Below are 17,076 nucleotides of genomic sequence, written 5' to 3'. Positions count from 1 at the left end.
GGTAAAACGGGCGAATTAAAAATAGTTCGGGGGCTTAATGCGCCATGAATCTGCTATGGCAGCATATCGACATATTGTTCTATCAAACACAACAGTTCATTTGGCTTAAAATACAGAAGTTTATTTTAAAGTGGGGTGCAAGAGCAGAAACTGCTTTATATATGTGTTTGTGTGTGTGTGTGTGTGTGTGTGTGTGTGTGTGTGCGTGTGTGTGTGTGTGTGTGTGTGTATTAGGACTCTAGTGTCCAATCGAAAAATAAAAAAAGATGGCACAGTTGAAGTGAGCACTGTTTCCACATGTTTATTGAGCAGTGCAGCTCACATATAATTACATTTTTTAGGATAGCACATTGTATGAACAATTCTATTCTTCCATAAGATGGCAGCACCACCATTGAAAGCTTTGGACAGCAGAGTGGACAAAGCAGGAGCAATTTTTATTTTATCTCGTCACGTCCTTCCTCACTTCTTTGTTAGGTCCTGACCCGAAGGAATGACAAGGCAAAAGGGTTTGAATTGACTTTAGGGGTTAGGAAAGATTTTTTTATTTTTTTTTTTAATCTCCTGGATACGCTCGAAAGATTGCAATACTGTACTTTATTTGCATAAATCCATGACTTACTTATAAAAAACAGTTTTATTTATTATTCATGTAGGTTCCACTTGTTTATATTTGTTTTTGTGTGTTTGTTTTTGCTTAATCAATGTGGTTGGAACACTCCTTAGGAGTCTGGATATGAAAACTTTTAAATTAGGGCTGTCAAACGATTAAAATTTTTATTCGAATTAATTACAGCTTAAAAATTAATTGATCGTTGTTTTGTCACTGCCACGATCAGGAAGAAAACGCAAGCTATCACCTGCTGCTGAGAGAAAATTGGTCAGGAGGGTGAAGATTCAACCGAGACTCACCAAAAAGCAGATCTGCCAAGAATTAGAAGCTGTTGGAACACAGGGGTCGGTGTCCACAGTCAAGCGTGTTTTGCATCTCCATGGACTGAGAGGCTGCCGCGCAAGAAAGAAGCCCTTGCTCCAAAAACGGCACCTTAAGGCTCGACTGAAGTTTGCTGCTGATCACATGGACAAAGATAAGACCTTCTGGAGGAAAGTTCTGTGGTCAGACGAAACAAAAATCGAGCTGTTTGGCCACAATGCCCAGCAATATGTTTGGAGGAGAAAAGGTGAGGCCTTTAACCCCAGGTACACCATGCCTACCGTCAAGCATGGTGGTGGTGGTAGTATTATGCTGTGGGGCTGTTTCGCTGCCAATGGAACTGGTGTTTTACAGAGAGTAAATGGGATAATGAAGAAGGAGGATTACCTTCAAATTGTTCAAGATAACCTAACGTCATCAGACCGAAGATTGGGTCTTGGGGGCAGTTGGGTGTTCCAACAGGACAATGACCCCAAACACACATCAAAAGTGGTAATGGAATGGCTAAATCAGGCTAGAATTAAGGTTTTCGAATGGCCTGACTTAAACCCCATTGAGAACTTGCGGACAATGCTGAAGAAACAAGTCCATGTCAGAAAGCCATCAAATTTAACTGAACTGCACCAATTCTGTCAAGAGGAGTGGTCAAAGATTCAACCAGAAGCTTGCCAGAAGCTTGTGGATGGCTACCAAAAGCGCCTCATTGAAGTGAAAATGGCCAAGGGACATGTTACCAAATATTAGCGCTGCTGTATGTATATTTTTGACCCAGCAGATTTGATCACTTTTTTCTGTTCACCCATAATAAAGTCATAAAAGAACCAAACTTCATGAATGTTTTTTGTGACAAAGAAGTATCTGTTCCAATCACTCTAGCAGAGAAAAATCAGAGTTGTAGAAATAACTGGAAACTCAAGAGAGCCATGACATTATGTTCTTCACAAGTGTATGTAAACTTTTGACCACAACTGTATGTTCCTTTAACACAAAAGAAGCAGGAAAGGCAGCCTCAAAGGCCCCTATATACATACATTTCAATAGATCAGTGCTTCTCAATTATTTTCTGTTACGCACCCCCCCCCCCAAGGAAGACGTAAATGTTTCGCGCCCCCCCCAAACTCTGCCGCCACTGTAAATAGAATCATTTGTCTATAATATTACTATTATAAGTACGCCTCTGCCTCAAATTGTGTCCTTTTTTTCTATTAGAGAAAATAACAGAGATCAATTTATAAAGTATCACTTTATTAACATTGTTTTGTTTGAAACAGAAAAGACTTAACGCACATCAATTTGCCTGAAGTAAAAAAAAAGTCACATCCAAACTGTAAAAATACACTCAAGGCACATTTTTGACCATTTGATACTGAAAAATAAAATCAGTAAATAATAACATTCAAACTGATTAGAAACATTAACTCATGAGGACAACATGCCAAAAACTTTGACCGAAAAAACAAAACTGAAAAGAAAAAGAAAAAAAAAAAGTGTCTTTGGACAGAAGGACCGTTTTTATTTTCGCTGCTCACAGTGTCACCTCCGGTTTGCAATGGTGTGGGGTTATTTTGCACTGAGCATGCTAACAGTGCTCACTGGTTTACTGATATAACACTGACAAAGCGGGACGATTGTTGGCAGTATTCGTCACGTTTTCGCTGAAAAACAACCAAGCGGCTTATCAATGAGATTGGGGTCTAATGTCTTTAAGTGGCGTCTGAATTGATTTGGCTTCCAGCTGTCATTTTTAGACACAGTAAACAGTGGTCTTTCCTCATCTACCAATGTATTAAATGTCAAAGCCAAAAGGAAAACGGCCCGAAAAAAACGCATTCTCGGCGGCCGAGGGAGAACCGTAGGTGAGGGGTCGTCGTGACGATCCCAAGCCGAAAATGGCACTTCTCGGGCTGACACGTGAGAACCAGAGAAGACAGTGGGTCGCTGCGTGAGTCCAGTCCGGCCAGAAAACGGCTTTCGAAAACGGCGCACAGCTCTTCATATCTCTCTTCTGTGTGCTCTTGCTTACTTCAACAATACTGCGCGCACTTTGAAAATGAGAGCGCCACTGCCACCCACTGAGTGGATGTGCAAGTACACTTTATTCTCGTACGGCAAAAAAAAAAAACAAACAAACAAACAAACAAAAAAAAGCATGTTCCCCGAGGTCACATGCGCCACCCCTGGCATCGCTCTGCACCCCCCTGGGGGGGCGCGCCCCATTATTTGAGAAGTACTGCAATAGATTAATACAAAATGAACAAGAGTGAGGAAATATAGCTTCATATAGATCAGACATGTCCAAAGTCCGGCCCGGGGGCCAAATGCGGCCCGTGGTCAATTTTCATCCGGCCCCCAGCCTCTGTCATAAAATCAATAACTTCTGGCCCGCACACAGACTTAACTTAATAAATTGGTCAGCTGTACTGCTACCAGCATATGAAGTAGCTTACACACTAAATGCTGATCCTCATTTACCCACTAAAAGGCAGCAGCACTCTAAGCAACATGACCCCGTGTGACCCTTTACTCCCAATTTTTCTAAAATGGCGACAATCAACAAAAAAAAGAAAGTTGACTCCGACGCTTCAAGGATAGGTTGAAATTGGACTATTTCTTCACTAAAATAAGCAACAACTGTGTCTGCCTCATTTGCAAAGATACGGTCGCTGTTTTTAAAGAGTTCAATGTGAGGCGATATGACCAAACAACACACACTGACATGTACGACAAGATTACAGGGAAGATATCTAGTGAGAAATTGAAGCAACTTGAAGATATAACTTCACAGCAGCACTATTTCGCAAGAGCCCGAGAGTCGAAAGAGAACGCCACAAAGGCAAGTTGCGAGACAGTTGAAATTATTGATTAAAAAAAATAATAATAATAATAAAGAAAATGTGACACACACACGCTTGCTAAAATTTGCTTAAAGTAAATGACGTCAGCTAAGGTCGGCCCCCCACATTTTTATCACACCAAATCTGGCCCCCTTTGCAAAAAGTTTGGACACCCCTGATATAGATTGTATATCAGAGAGAAAGAGACTGTGTGTATGTATCGAGGCTGAAGATGAACAACTACAATCAGGCATGAAAATGGGTCAGGGGTTAAAAAGGTGAGAAGGGTGTGGAGGAAATATCTTCCAGTACACTGTACAACTAGGGCTGTCACGAACTACTAATTTTCTCCCAATTAGTCAGCCGACTATTTTTACGATTAGTCGACTAATCTAATATTTATTTTAGTGCTGTCAAAATTGTCGCGTTAACGGACGGTAATTAATTTTTTCAATTAATCACGTTAAAATATTTGACGCAATTAACGCACAAATGCCCCGCTCAAACAGATTAATATGAGAGTACAGTGAAATGTGTACTTGTTGTGTTTTTCAGAGTTTTGTCGCCCTCTGCTGGTGCTTGGGTGTGACTGATTTTATAGGCTTCAGCACCCATGAGCATTGTGTAAGTCATTATTGACATCAACAATGGCGGGCTACTAGTTTATTTTTTTGATTGAAAATTTTACAAATTTTATTAAAACGAAAACATTAAGAGGGGTTTTAATATAAAAATTTCTATAACTTGTACTAACATTTATCTTTTAAGAACTACAAGTCTTTCTATCCATGGATCACTTTAACAGAATGTTAACACTGGTAATGCCATCTTTTTGATTTATTGCTATAATAAACAAATACAGTACTTATGTACCGTATGCTGAATGTACGTATATATCCATCTTGTGTCTTATCTTTCCATTCCAGCAATAATTTACAGAAAAATATGGCATATTTTCAACATGGGTAAACCTCAACAATGAGAGACAGAATGTGAAAAAAAACAACAGAAAATCAAATTTTTTGATTTTTAAAGAATTTATTTGCAAATCATGGTGGAAAATAAGTATTTGGTCAATACCAAAAGTTCATCTCAATACTTTTTTTATGTACCCTTTGTTGGCAATAACGGAGGCCAAACGTTTTCTGGAACTCTTCACAAGCTTTTCCCACACTGTTGCTGGTATTTTGACCCATTCCTCCATGCAGATCTCCTCTAGAGCAGTGATGTTTTGGGGCTGTCGTTGGGGTACACGGACTTTCAACTCCCTCTACAGATTTTCTATGGGGTTGAGACCTGGAGACTGGCTAGGCCACTCCAGGACCTTGAAATGCTTCTTACGAAGCCACTCCTTTGTTGCCCTGGCTGTGTGTTTTGGATCATTGTTATGCTGAAAGACCCAGCCACGTCTCATCTTCAATGCCCTGGCTGAGATTTTCACTTAAAATCTCTCGATATATGGCCCCATTCATTCTTTCCTTTACACAGATTAGTCGTCCTGGTCCCTTTGCAGAAAAACAGCCCCAAAGCATGATGTTTCCACCCCCATGCTTCACAGTGGGATGGTGTTCTTCTGATGCAATTCAGTATTCTTTCTCCTCCAAACCCGAGAACCTGTGTTTCTACAAAAAGTTCTATTTTGGTTTCATTTGACCATAACACATTCTCCCAGTCCTCTTCTGGATCATCCAAATGCTCTCTAGTGAACCGCAGACGGGCCTGGACGTGTACTTTCTTCAGCAGGGGGACACGTCTGGCAGTGCAGGATTTGAGTCCCTGGCGGCGCATTGTGTTACTGATAGTAGCCTTTGTTACTGTGGTCCCAGCTCTATGTAGGTCATTCGCTAGGTCCCCCTGTGTGGTTCTGGGATTTTTGCTCACCATTCTTGTTATCATTTTGACGCCACGGGGTGAGATCTTGCATGGAGCTCGAAATCGAGGGAGATTATCAGTGGTCTTATATGTCTTCCATTTTCTAATAATTGCTCCCACAGTTGATTTCTTCACACCAAGCGTTTTACCTATTGCAGATTCAGTCTTCCCAGCCTGGTGCAGGTCTACAATTTTGTCTCTGGTGTCATTCGACAGCTCTTTGCTCTTAGCCATAGTGGAGTTTGGAGTGTGACTGACTGAGCTTGTGGACAGGTGTCTTTTATACCGATAATGAGTTAAAACAGGTGCCATTAATACAGGTAACGAGTGGAGCCTCGTTAGACCTCTTTGACAGCCAGAAATCTTGCTCTTTTGTTGGTGACCAAATACTTATTTTCCACTCTAATTTGGAAATAAATTCTCTGAAAATCAAACAATGTGATTTTCTGTTTTTTTCTCATGGTTGAGGTTTACCCTTGTTGACAATTACAGGCCTCTCTAATCTTTTCAAGTAGGAGAACTTGCACAATTGGTGGTTGACATAATTTATTTCCCCCACTGTATGTCTGAACAAACACCATAAACCTTCATTTTTGGAGAATGGTGAAATAGTATTTATTAATTATATGCATAAATATGTGAGGGTGGGGGGGGGCGCTTGTGTGTAAGGGGACTAGTGAAAAAGGGTGGAAAAAAAGCACTGTTGAAGTGAGCACATTTTCCACGTCTTTAATCAGTAGTGCATAACACATGTAATTACATTTCACAGGATAGCATATTTGAGAACTTCCAATCCTTCATTAAATGACAGCACCATCATTGAAGGCTTCAGACACCAGAGCGGAGAAAGCAGGAGCCATTTTTCTTGCATCTCGCCATGTCCTTCCTCACTTCTTTGAGTCTCCTATTTGCTAAGGAATGACAAAATGACAAAGCAAAAGGATTTGACTTGACATCAACGGTTAGGAAAGATTAAAAAAAAAAAAAAAATCTCCACAATATGTTAGAGAGATTAACTTTTGATATGAAATATGATCCTTTTTTTTTTTTTGCATAAATCCATGACTTGGGTCTCATATATACAGTGGGGAGAACAAGTATTTGACACACTGCCAATGGGTTTTCCCAATGGCAGTGTATCAAATACTTGTTCTCCCCACTGTATATGATTTGAGATTCGATTACATATTTGTCTGTCAATTGCTTTGTTTTGTTGAGTTAGTGTGGCTGGAACAATCCTTCGGAGGCAAGATATGACAACTTTGAGAATGTTTTTGTACCGCCAGTGTTGAAGCTCCGCCAGCCCTCCCAAATAACAGCTGAAAGATTGTTATAAATGATTTTGCTGAGGCAGCTGCTCCCTATATAGAAAACAAAAAACAATCATCACCTTCATTCTAAACTGGGCTGCACTGCCATGTTCAAGCAGAAATGACGAGCTTCTCACCTGATCACGTTGCTGAATGCCCACCGACCCAATGGTGGCATCAGTCAAATTCACCGCAGTGACGAGCAGGATGACCTGCATACACAAGAAGAGCACTAGCACCATTTTGTCCATGGCTCACCAGCTGGAACACAACCCTTGAATGCAATATTGATATAGATACTCGACAGAAGTGGAAGCCTGCAGTAACAACCTCCTTTTAAGTCCTTTTAAGTGCTGACTTCTCAAAAATTGGGGTAAAGATTTCACAATTGATGACTTGTTCAATGAGAGGAAATAACTCACCAGAATACTGTTGAATAAATAAATAAAACGTATAATTCATTGTCTCAAGAATAATGGTTCTCAAACATTATGAAGTAGGGTTGTTCTGATCATGTTTTTTTGCTCCCGATCCGATCATTTTAGTTTGAGTATCTGCTGATCCCGATATTTCCCGATCCCATTGCTTTTTTTTTTTTTTTGCTACCAATTCAATTCCAGTCATTCCCGATAATTTTTCCCGATCATATACATTTTGGCAATGCATTAAGAAAAAAATGAATAAAACTCGGACGAATATATACATTCAACATACAAACGTAAGTACTGTATTTGTTTATTATGACAATAAATCCTCAAGATGGCATTTACATTATTAACATTCTTTCTGTGAGAGGGATCCACGGATAGACAGACTTGTAATTCTTAAAGGATAAATGTGACTTTGTATATTGTGACTAAATATTGCCATCTAGTGCATTTGTTGAGCTTTCAGTAAATGATACTGTAGCCATGCCCAAATGCATGATGGGAAGTGGAACCATGACTGTGCGTAGTGCTACCAATTGATATATCTTCTCTGCGTTGTGAAATAACTAGGGCTGTCAAATGATTAAAATTTTTAATCGAGTTAATTACAGCTTAAAAATTAATTAATCGCAATTAATCACAATTCAAACCATCTATAAAATATGCCATATTTTTCTGTAAATTATTGTTGGAATGAAAAGATAAGACAGAAGACGGATATATCCATTCAACTTACGGTACATAAGTACTGTATTTGTTTATTATAATACGAAATCAACAAGATGGCATTAACATTATTAATATTCTCTTAAAGCAATCCATGGATAGAAAAACTTGTAGTTGTTAAAGATAAATGTTAGTACAAGTTATAGAAATTTTATAATAAAACCCCTTTTAATGTTTTCATTTTATCAAAAATGGGAAAATGTTCAATCAAAAAATAAACTAGTCGCTCGCCATTGTTAATTTCATTACACCAGTGCTTTTCAATTATTTTCTGTTACGCCCCCCCAAGGAAGACATAAATGTTTCGCGCCCCCCCAAACTCTGCCGTACTGTAAATGGTATCATTTGTCTATAAAATTACTATTAAGTACGCCTCTGCTTAACATTGTGTCTTTTTTTTCTATTAAAGAAAAAAAAGTAACAGACCAATTTATAATAAAGTACAACTTTATTAACATTGTTTTGTTTGTAACAGAAAAGACTTAAAGCGCATCAATTTGCCTGAATTAAAAAAACAGTAATCTAAACTGTAAATAATTAATATATTCAATAATACATTAACTCACGAGGACAATATGCCCCCCCCAAAAAAAAAAAAAAAAATATATATATATATATATATATATATATATATATATATATATATATATATATATATATATATATATATATATATATATATATATATATATACAGTATATTAAAAAAGGCATGGCCCATATTTTTTTGCCGATTCCGATACTTTGAAAATGACGTGATCGGACCCGATCGATCGACATCTCTATTTTGAAGCAAGTCCCACCTCGAAGAACACTTTACCACCACCAGGGACACCATTAAAATGCATTTGAGTAGTAGGCTAAAACACAGACTAGACTGAAAAAGCAGTTTCTGCTCATGCACTCCTCTTAAAAGAAACTACTGTATTTTAAGCCAAAAGAATTGTTGTGTTTGATAGAACAATATGTCTCTATGCTGCCATAGCAGATTCATGGCACATTAAGCCCCTGAACTATTTTTAATTTGTCCGTTTTAGTCTGAAAACCCCCGTTTACAGACGTCGCGCAACCACTTTTGTTTTAACCCAGCCATAAAACTAAGGTAATTAATTATATTATTCAAAATGTCTGTCATTTTTAGCTTAGAATCGTTAAATGATGGCTCATGTTTCGTTTAAAAAAAAAAAAAAAAAGACTTATTCGGATATTTTAAACTTTGAAACAAATGACGTCACAATAAAAAAAATGGCGTCTGTAAAAAAGTCACGGATATCTACCTCGCAAATATCGCTTAATTGTATTTTTTTTTGTGTTACTGTCGCATTTTCTCCGATATGTTAGATGATAAATAATCGATCCAAACGAAGAAAAATTGGAAAAAACAAAAAACGTTTGAAGGGGTAAATACATTAAAAAGATTATCTCAACAACTCCTTGATGTCTGCGATTTCTGCATCGCGACCCTTGTTATATTGCCATGTTTCACCCCTAAAATCCCCCCCAAAATCCAGCTGTGGGCATTCACAACTGTGTCTTGACACTCAGTGATCCATGCTACATGGAGTTTTTGGCTCGAAACAAGTACGCGATAATATCTCGTTAAAGTCATGGGCGTCTGTAAATTCTGCTCTCGCATACTCTTGCCTCTAGATAGGGTTTTGCTGTTTAAAAAACATTTTTTTTTTTTTTTTTTGTATGCCCTCCTGTTCAAAAAGGCCATTTTCTTCCCCCAGAAAATGAAGATTTTAAGCTTTCCAATGATGTATCACACGTGCATATCGGACAATTTTGAAAGTTGGCCAAATTGGGGGTCTCAGAGCTGAACTTCAAGTCACCTGAGTGTTTTCCGCCTTCAGCATTGACACTGCTTGGATTTTTTTCTTTTTAAAATAATATAATATAATAAAAGGGAATGACAATTCCTTTATAGTATGCATTCAAGGGGAAAGTGAAATGAAAAACATTTCACAGAATCCATTTTTTGATGTGTAACATAGGAGAAAATAGTAAATAAATACCATTATTTCCAGGAAGCTGGCCTGTCATGGAGCAGACATTTAATCAATGTCAGTAATTTGCTTGAGTCAATCAGTGTGTATGCGCGTGGGTGTACCGTAAATTTCGGACTATAAGCCGCTACTTTTTTCCGTCATTTTGAATCCCGCGGTTTATAGTCCAGTGCGGCTTATTTATTGATTTATATGGGTTAATAGGTAGCACTTTATTTGACAGCGGCGTCATAAGACTGTCATAAGACCGTCATAATTATGACATGACACTATCATGAATGCTGAATGCTTACGTCATTAAGTGTCATCTGGCAAATTGTGTCACTAACTCCGTTAATGTCAATCTTGAATCTTTTACATCCACTCAAAAGTGAAATAAATTGCCAGATAACACTAAATGACATCTGGTAAAATCATTCACTATGCTCATGACAGTGTAATGTCATAATTATCTTATCTAATGACAGCCTTATGGCGCCACTGTCAAATAAAGTGTTAACAAATACCATAACCTAGCAATTAATGAAACAACTCGAAAAGTAACAGAAAAAATAATTAGCACAAAACATGAATTTTGATTGTTATTTGCATCTGTAGCGGTGCAATGCATGCTAGGAGGCATGTTGGACAACAGGTGTTGACAGCAGGTGGCAGCAGAGGTTGACTGTCTATCCCAAGGGAGCAGCAATGGCCAAATGAAGCTTCTTGACGCAAGGAAGCTTTGCAGCCAATTGGTTCATAGCTTCACGGTGGTTCATTTGGTCTTATGACAGTCGTATGATGCCGCTGTCAATCGAAGTGGTTCAGGTTAATATCTGTTGGTGTAAGTATTCCATAATACAGTGAGGACAGCGCCGCTTAAAGTCCAGTGCGGCTTATCTCTGAACAAATGCCCTTTTCGTGCCAAATTTGGTGGCTTATAGTCAGGTGCGCAAAGTGCGAAAATTAAAACTCTTGTTAGCAGTATCAATTTCTTTCATTTTAACATTACAACCCCTAGCAAAAAGTATGGAATCACCAGTCTTGGACGAGCACTCACTCAGACATTTTATTATGTACAACAAACTCAGATGAAAAGCTTGTAAAAATAATGAATTAGTTCTATTAGTAGTGCAACTCCTTAGCATTCAGAAACACTAAATGAAATGAATAAAATCATTGTAGTGTTCAGTAAATGTCACATTCATAGAGCAAGTGCAGGGAAATAAATATAGAATCACTTAGGGGGTGTAACGGTACACAAAAATCTCGGTTCGATACGTACCTCGGTTTTGAGGTCACGGTTCGGTTCATTTTCGATACAGTAAGAAAAAATGCAAAATATAAACGTGCTAGTTGTTTATTACACACTTTTGTGCTTTCAACAATGGGAACATTAGCCTATAAAAAGCTAGAATTCTGCTCAAAAAGTAACGAGTATTTAAAGATAATAATCCAACAACAATTTGCCTTTCAGGCCCCATGAATTGGTCAGCTTTCTTTCTGAAAGAAAGAAGAAAAAAGAAGTCCTGTGCTAAAGAGAAAAGCAATGCCAATGACAAAGATTTTAACATGTATTTCACAAATGAAATGCCTCAATGAATCTTTTTTTTTTTCTTATGAACGGTTTTCAAAAGCTTTATTGGTGGATTTTCTCAAGCGCCACACAGAAATCAATAAATTTAATTGTGTAAGCAGGATCTGTGTATTATTTTTATTATTTAATTACAGGTGTTTCTCATTTCCATTTATTTTATTATGTGTTTGTATTTTAAAAATGTGATGTAGTATTCATTATATTGTATATTTTATGTTGTATAACTTTAGTTCCTATGTTAATATTAGTTCCCACTTGTTTTGTTGTGGTAGGAGGGTTTTGTATTGAACACGGGGGCAGTAAATCAACAAAGACAAGTCAACTGTGCCCCGATCTACCACTCAAGAGATCTGATGGACTCAAAAAGTGGGTTACGATTGCATATTAGTTTGAAAATCGACGGGATCCACCGTATTTTTACACAAGTGACTTCCGGTCTGACCGATCCTAGCTAGTAGTATTGATGTAGGAGGGCTGCGTCTCGCGTCAAATAATAAACTCTGCCGTTCTTTTCGCGTGCGTCGTGTTGAGCCGCTTCTCAGAAACGTCTAACTAACACGTGGCCGCACTGCGACTGGTGTGCATTGCTGATTGACTTTAATGCCCGCGTTTCACTTCGTTCTCGCGGCAGCCACGTTGTTGCGCCGTCGATGTTTCTGGGTTATACTGTCCTATCAGGTTGGTTCTCATTATAGTAGAGAAGACTGAGTAAATATAATCTACACAAAGAAACTGTAACCCGATCGACTCACAGCCTCGAAAAGTAAGGGTTACGTTACGGTAGAAACTCGTCCGGTACGCCTCCGTTCTGAACCGAGCACCCCGAACCGAAACGGTTCAATACAAATACATGTACCGTTACACCCTTAAGTTGAATACAACTGAAACTGTACTTGATAGATGCGGGATTTAAAAAAAAAAAAAATGCATCAACGTTTTATTCAGTTGATCTTTCACAGACCACTGGTGGTACTCAGAACACTTTGAGAACAGCACTGCTTGAGAAAGCAGTGTTGTATATGTAGTGAACTGTACATGAATGAGGCCATCCAAGGCCAAATCAAACTACAAGTGAGAAAATTAAAAGGAAACCTTTATTTTTAGAGAACAGTAAAAAAAAAAAAAAAAAAAAAAAAAGTATGTATTACATGTAGGCCTATGTGCAGTGTTGGGCACGTTACTTTAAAAAAGTAATTAGTTACAGTTACTCACTACTTCTTCCAAAAAGTAACTGAGTGAGTAACTGAATTACTCTATAGTAAAAGTAACTAGTTACCAAGGAAAGTAGCTATTTCTTGTTACTTTAAAAAGAAGTTGTTGTATATCAAAGAATTTGAAATATTTTGAGCAGTATTCGAGCCAGTTGAATAGAGAAGAACAGGCAGTTGCACCTCACCAGCAACAGATTTATCCTACACTTGAAGTGCAACAAAAATAAACAGATTTGAATTGCTTACCACTGATGTCGACAAAAGCTTTGCCCCGGGACATAAATTACATGCACGTTCTTTCCTTTAATTTCGACCAACTTGAAATAGTGTTTATATCTCCACCTCGTAAAGGACAAATTTTCCTCTGAATGCTCTGCCATCATATCCCTCTGTGTGTGTGTTTGCCGCACGCGCTGTTCCGATTTGGGTGTGAAAACACAGGCTCTGAAGTACGTGCGCTATTAGGCTCGAGCGTTCACGTCACAGAATGGGGGATCACGTGAAATTTGACAACAACGCAGCCATATTGGAAGCAGGTCTGGCTCGCGGGACATATTAAAACTTTAACTTGCCAGTTCGATAAAGAGACAAACTCGTTACTAAGGCGAAGAACAGATATGTGATCAAACTTAAGGATGTGAACAATGTTGACCCTTACGAGCAAGCCGAAGACAAATGGAGTAAAGATGTCGACGGGCTTCCACAATTACGCGAAATGGACATTCTGCTGTATTTATAGTTTGGTGTATGTTATTAAACTCATCAGTGATTCCGAAATTACAAATCGCTACAAAGCTACGAACAGTTTTGCTGCGGATGGGTTAGGGATGGGAATCGAAATCCGATTCCAATTCGGAACCGGTTCCAAGTGTTTCGAGGCCTCGACATCACAATGAAAAAGCCTTAACGATCCCTTTAACGATTCCTAAAGACGCGTATTGCGTCGTGACGTGTGTTGTTGTCCAGACGCATCAAACTAGCAAGGCGCCAAGAACCACTCGCTCCAAAGTTTGACTACACTTCACCAGGAAAGAGTGTGAAAATGAAAGGTTACGACGGGTAAGCACGAGCATTGCAGCCATAAACATAACAATGACAGCACGTAAGTTCAAACGCTCGAAAGTGTGTCTTCACTTCACGAGGAAAAATTACAACAAAGCGACTTGCAGTCATTGCAAGGTGGAGATAACTGCATCGGGAGGGAATACGACTGCGCTGTCCTCACAGAGAGGCTAAGGCTCAGTCCTGGCTATACAGCTAGCTAAACTCCCAAATGACGATGCAGAAGATGTTGGTATAATTTGCTGACTTTATTCAACCATAACTTGAAGAGTGAAACTAAGAATAGAAATGAAACAAATCAATTTCGTCCCCAATAACAAACAGGTTTGCATCAACGTAAATCAGCGATGATTAGCTGCTAATAACAGTAATAACAAATGGTTAATATTTGTTTGCTAGCATTAGCTTATCATTCAAACCACTACACTACTGGATTTAAGTGTCCGATCGCGAGTGGAAACACAACAACAACAACACAAAAGATGATACATACAGGCGTTGCCTCTGTAGATATTAACATTAACAAAGAACGTAGGCTCGTAGAAGTGTTTCCCTCTCTCACTAACTCGCTCACTCACTTGGATGCGGCATTTCTTCTTCGGGTGTAAGCGCGCTCTTGTTCACGTGAGCGCGTTCTTCTTCGCTTGAGGAAGTGCAAGGGCGCCCCCACTTGAGCGTGTAAGCGCCACAAAAACTAAAAGGCATGCGTTTCAATGTAATGGTAAATAATACACGTTAACCCAGCAGTCCCCAAACTGCGGCTCGCGGCCCAAATACCTCCACAATTGGTCCGGCCATTTTGAAATTTTTTTTTTTTTTCAATCGTGTTATTTATTTCCTGGCCTTTTCCTTGAAGAATTCACAGTGGGTTATTTGGTTATTATCTATTTAATTAATAGTGTTTTTATTAATTATTATTATTATTATTATTATTATAAAGAATCCAGAAAGGGTTATTTGATTGTGGCTTTCTGAAAAACAATAATTTTTTACATTTATGCACTTCTGCAATCGTCACACTTTTTCTGTTACAAACTGACCCCGGCCCCTCATCAGAGAAGGGAAAAGTTATGTGGCCCTCACAGGAAAAAGTTTGGGGACCCCTGCTTTAACACATATTGCCAAAGGCAGAACAACAACCTATCTGCCAACATGTACCAATATTATTTCTATTAGATAAATGTTTCAGTAAAATGTTACACATTCTTGTGTATTTGCCACTTATTGCCACAGTTAACACTGAGGCTTTGGGCCTCTTTTGATCTCGTTGTGCGTTTGTAAGGTTGTGACTTCTGATTAAACAAACTCGATACCAATCAAAACGTTTGTTCTTCTTTTTCCCCAAATTAGAATCGATAAAGAATCGAATCGTTAAGCAATATTGATAATGGAATCGGAATCGTAAAAATCCTATCAATTCCCATCCCTAGGATGGGTGCAGGACCTGCACATTATGACCGAATCAAACAGCAACTCTATCGTTCTGGCAAAGGTAGGCTATGTGTGGTTACTATTTTCATTGCCATGAACCTGAACGCACCCAAAGTCTTGGATGACAAATAAACAGAGCAGAGTAGACTCGCTACGGCTCATAGTTTCTTCAATTTATTCAAAGCAAGTAACGCACCGCTTTTGACCGTCAGTAATGGTAACGGCGTTGTAATGGCGGAAAAAATAATTAGATTACCCCGTTACTGAAAAAATAACAGCGTTATTCCCAACACTGCCTATGTGTGTGTTGTATTAGGGGACTCTAGTGTCCAATATAAAAATAAAATAAATGGCACAGTTGAAGTGACCACTTTTTCCACATGTTTAATGAGCAGTGCATCACACATGTAATTACATTTTATTGGATAGCACATTTTATAGCACATCCATTCTTCCATTCCATGGCAGCATCACCATTGAAAGCTTCAGACAGCAGAGTAGAAAAAGCAGGAGCCATTTTTCTTGTATTTTGTCAAGTCGTTCCTCACTTCTTTGTTGGGCCCTGACCCGAAGGATGACAAGGCAAAAGGGTTTGAAGTCATCAACAATTAGGAAAGATCCAGGATACGCTTGAAAAATGAACTTTTAAAGCAATACTATACTTTATTTGCATAGATCTACCTACTTATAAAAATACTGTTTCATTTATTATTCATGTTGGTTCCAATTGTTTTTTGTTTGTTTTATTTGCTTAATTAGTGTTGGTGGAACACTCATTGGGAATCAGGATATGACAACTTTGTTTTTGTACCTTTAAACTTGAATCTGCGCCGTTTCTCACAAGCCACAGGAGAAAGGATGTTTTGTCTGGTTTTGTTGCATTAGCTGTTCCCTTTATTGAAAACAAAAACAATCATCTTTATCCTAAATTAGACTGCTATGCCATGTTAAAGCAGTAATGACGAAGTTCTCACCTGAACAAGTTGCTGATTGTCCACCGAACCGATGGCGTCATCAACTGAATTCACCGCAGTGATGAGCAGGAAGGCCTGCATATACAAGAGGAGCACCAGCACACTTTTGTCCATGGCTCACCAAGCTGGAACAAGACCTTCTAATGCAGTGTCTATAGAGATATTCAACAGAAGCCAAAGGCTGCAGTAACAAAGTCACGTTAGTCACAATGTGCTGACTTCTCAAGAATTGGGGACATCAAGATTTCACAATTGATGACTTGTCCAATAAGAGGAAACAGCTCACCAGAATACTGTAAAAAATAAATAAACTATTTAATTCATAGTCTACAATAATGGTTCGCAAACATTTTGCAGAAAGTACCACCTCAAAGAATACTTTTACCACCACCAGGGCCATCAATAAAATACATGAGTGTAGTAGGCAAGTTTTTATGGAATAAGGCAGAGGTTAAACAAAGTTTGAGCATTATAGCGGAAGCTCAGGATTTTTGACATTAGGCTTGAAGTGTTTGCTATTAAATAGCATTATTATGTGAATTAGAATCATATTTTGAGACGGTTCGACTATGTACAACAATTTGGCAAAGCGCAGATGACGAGAAATTAGTCTTTTAATCCACCGTTTAGCCACGCCTACCATTATAGGGCTCTAGCGTCCCCAACAAGAGGATGACGTCGGCAGGGTCATGGTTTCATCTGATTTAGAA

General features: G+C 38.5%; 2 long non-coding RNA genes across 2 annotated transcripts; both read right to left on the bottom strand.

Moving 5' to 3' along the window:
• Positions 1-6,366: 6,366 nt before the first annotated feature.
• LOC130929492 (uncharacterized) lies at positions 6,367-7,244 on the bottom strand. Its single transcript, XR_009066906.1, has 3 exons — positions 7,088-7,244; positions 6,921-7,001; positions 6,367-6,551 (listed from the first exon to the last, which is right to left on the bottom strand). It is a non-coding gene; the product is annotated as an uncharacterized LOC130929492 (long non-coding RNA).
• Positions 7,245-15,770: 8,526 nt separating this feature from the next.
• Positions 15,771-16,564, bottom strand: LOC130929439 (uncharacterized). The gene is made up of 3 exons (XR_009066891.1): positions 16,367-16,564; positions 16,204-16,284; positions 15,771-15,954 (listed from the first exon to the last, which is right to left on the bottom strand). It is a non-coding gene; the product is annotated as an uncharacterized LOC130929439 (long non-coding RNA).
• Between the last annotated feature and the right edge of the window lie 512 nt (positions 16,565-17,076).

This window comes from Corythoichthys intestinalis, chromosome 14 (assembly GCF_030265065.1).
Source record: "Corythoichthys intestinalis isolate RoL2023-P3 chromosome 14, ASM3026506v1, whole genome shotgun sequence".
Classification (NCBI taxonomy): Eukaryota; Metazoa; Chordata; class Actinopteri; order Syngnathiformes; family Syngnathidae; genus Corythoichthys; species Corythoichthys intestinalis.
The sequence above is the reverse complement of the archived record's forward strand: the minus strand, read 5'-3'. Positions and strand labels throughout refer to the sequence as shown.